Source organism: Eublepharis macularius, chromosome 7 (assembly GCF_028583425.1).
Source record: "Eublepharis macularius isolate TG4126 chromosome 7, MPM_Emac_v1.0, whole genome shotgun sequence".
Lineage (NCBI taxonomy): Eukaryota > Metazoa > Chordata > Lepidosauria > Squamata > Eublepharidae > Eublepharis > Eublepharis macularius.
In genome coordinates, this window is record NC_072796.1 from 26286824 (window position 1) to 26290210 (window position 3387).

Sequence of the window (3387 nt, forward strand, 5' to 3'; positions counted from 1 at the left end):
CTGTGCAACTGCTGTTGCAATGCTCTCCTCCTCCCCCCCCCCCCTCCGGCTCCTCCTTTTCTTCGTTCTTGGTGCAGCAGAGTTCTGGGTTTTTATTCTCAAAATCCTTTAGTTGATCTTCTGATAATATCTTATAGGCCTGATCTTTATATCTGAACCATATTCCTTCCGGGAATAACCATTTGTACTTTATTCCATGGTCCCTCAGAAGAGCTGCAAACTTTTTATATTTAAAACGCCGTTTCCGGACTAGAAATGGAACGTCCTTCAAAATCTTGACTTTCAAACCCATAAAGTCCAAATCCGCATTGTATGAGTTATATAGGATGGTGTCCCGAATCTTTTTAGTTGAAAAGTCAATAATGATCTCACGAGGCAACTGTCGCTTTGTTGCATATTTTGAAGAAGCCCGACGGACCTCCAAAATGGCGCTTTTAACCTCTTCTTTAGTCGTCCTCGCGGGTGTCGCCAGTAGTTCCGAGACCAAATCCCACAGATCCTCATTTTCCTCCTCTTTCACGTTTTGGAGATGCAAAATTGTCTGCGTTCGTTCCACCTGTAGCCCGATCAGTTGGTTCTCCACCAACTTCAGCTCCTTTTTTGTAGCCTTCACAAGTGACGCACTTTCCAGAGCAGACTTTTCTGCCCCCCCCCCGCTGCTGCCTTAATGGTTTTCACCTCGCTTTCAATTAAGCCCACCCTTTGATCAGTTTCGTTCAGCTTGTCAACAAAGGGTTTTATGGCTTCCACCACCGCCCTGCGCACCAACTCTTCGAGCGACTCCCCTTTCTGCAAGGTGGCCGAGATTGACTTACCGAGAGCGGGACTTTGCTTCTTTGCTGCCATTTGGGGGGGGGGGGCGCCAACAAAATTCTGGAACTCCACGAAGGGGAAGAGCGAGTCTTCTTCAGATCAACCTCTCCTTCACAAACGCTTGTAGAACAGAAGGGATTCGCTTGTTTACAGGCTTCCGCCTGTTTCTTTTACTTGCCGTTTCTCGTTGCCCGGCGGCACTCGAGGCGCCGCGCACATCTGCCGGCCTCCATAGGGACAAACGGGCAATTCCCCCCCCGCATTGATTTCGGGGAGTTCTTCCCGCCGCGTCCCGGACCCTGGCTCCCTCCCTGGGAGTCCTGGGGGCTAATCCTTACGGATCAGCCGCCCGGTCAGGGTGCCCGGTCGTTTCCTCCCGGACCAGCCGAGAGGAGCGTCCGGCATGGCTGAGAAAACGAAAACGAATTCCGGCATGGAGTTGTTTTCCATTGCCCCAGAAGGTTGGACCAGAACCAACGGGTTGAAATTAAATCAAAAGAGTTTTCTGCTAAACATTAGGAAGAACTTCCTGACAGAGCGGTCCCTCAGTGGAACAGGCTTCTTGGGAGGTGGTGGGCTCTCCTTCTTTTGAGGTTTTTAAGCAAAGGTTAGATGGCCATCTGACAGCAATGCTGATTCTGTGAACCTATGCAGATCATGAGGGGAGGGCAGGAAGGGTTACATCAGGGCTCAGTTCTTGTGGCCCCTTCTTACATGCCCAGGGTAATGCCAATCACCACTTTGAGGTCAAATAGCAATTTTCTCCAGGCCAGTTTGGCTAAGGATCCTGACAGCGTATTGCCATCTTCTGGGCATGGAGCAAGGGTCACAGGGTGTGTGTGGGGGGGGAGGGGAGGTAGTTGTGAATTTCCTGTATTGTGCAGGGGGTTGGACTAGATGACCCTGGAGGCACCCTCCAACTCTTATGATTCTATGATTCTATAAAACAACATTCAGCAATATAAATGATATTCATAAAATGGCACAGAGGCTACAAGCAGACCATAAATACAGCTAACCTGGCAGGGGAGACACCATGATCAAGAAGGTGTTTTTCCCAGCGTTAGGCTCATCCATTGCACTCCGGGTGTGCTGACCCCTGTGATTTCCCCAAATGCGGGAAACTCGACTGCATAATTTGTGGTAGTGGGAGACTGTGTTCGTGCTTTCTCCTGCAAATAAATTTTCCACCCACCTCACAGGGTGTTTTATTGTGGGGATAATAATGACATACTTTGTAAACCACTCTGACTGAGTATTAAATCATCCTGAAGGGTGGTATATAAATTGAATGTTATTATTATTATTAAAGAGATGGAACTTCTCATTTACAGTATACACCTGCATAACACATATGTATTTGCCCTGACACCTAAAGAACAGTAAAAATTAGCACCAGAGTAGCTTGGGGAGCATGCCAAAGGTGAGGTGCCACTACTGAAAAAGAAAATCTGTCTGTGGTTGCTACCTCCTTAGCCTCCACAGGCCCAGGGCACAGAGAGCAAGCTTGAGAAAAAAAATATATAACTGTCACTTCAGACTGTATGGGAGGAGGTGAGGGGCAAATTGGACTGGGTCTGGATCACCTCACCTCTGATTGCCTCAGCACCAGAAGTTGCTTAGCCTGAACGCTGACACCATTGCCTTGACAAGTGGCTTGCGCCTGACTCTCCCATTAGGTCTAATCTGTGAGAAAAAGCAGTAAAGTCATTTCTGAGATGGAGGAGTACTATTGCAAACCTTAGCTTGGGGAAATTCACAGAGATTGGGGTGTGTGTATGGAAAAGGTGACGTTTGGGGATAGGCAGAGACTCAGTGGGGATATGATGTCACTCTAGGACTTCAGCCTCTGCTAGACTCTATGGCATGCCCTCAGAAGCTGTCATTTCCTCCAGGGCAACTGATCTCTACTGTCTGGAGGTCAGTTGTAATTCTACACAATGAGGGGAACTTCAGTGTGTAGCAAAGTGCTCTTCATAGCCTGTCAAACAGATGATCTCTGTGTCTCATTAATATGAAAACTCTCAGGCCTTTTCACAGTTTAAAGAGAAGTTGGTTCTTCTTCAGCTTTGGATTTTTTTCCTATAAAGACTAGTAATTATGCCCCAAATAGAAAGCCTCAAGAGAAACAAAATGGGATAATAAATCTTCCAGTTACTAAAATAAAGTGGCACATTTCTTTCTAGAATCCATTTAAGTAATGGACACAGCATTTTAAAAAGAAAAAGGATCCTAGACATTGATCTCTCCTGAGCTGGTATCATTGAAGCCTATGGACATGTTCAAGCTGCATTTGAAATATAAAAAGCAATGACCTGTATTAGAAGACATTTGTGAAAAAGTCAAATACGGCACAATGATTAAAATAATGAGCAAGAAATAGAAATTCATTTGGCTGGTCTTACATCTTATGCAATGGTACAAAAGACCCAGGGGAGAGAAACATCTTACAGATAAGCAAGCATCATCTAGATTCAGAAGAAACCTATAGCAAAAGCAAAATGGGTCCATAGGTTTGCGTTAGTTCTGTTGCGAAAATCATGCAGCTAAACTGTGCGTATTTTGTAAAGCAGA

The 3387-nt window shown here is 46.0% G+C and overlaps 1 non-coding gene across 1 annotated transcript; it reads left to right on the top strand.

Annotated features, from left to right (window-relative positions):
- The first annotated feature begins 1824 nt into the window (after window positions 1–1824).
- Window positions 1825–1988, top strand: LOC129334126 (U1 spliceosomal RNA). Its single transcript, XR_008597473.1, has one exon. It is a non-coding gene; the product is annotated as a U1 spliceosomal RNA (small nuclear RNA).
- The last annotated feature ends 1399 nt before the right edge of the window (window positions 1989–3387 follow it).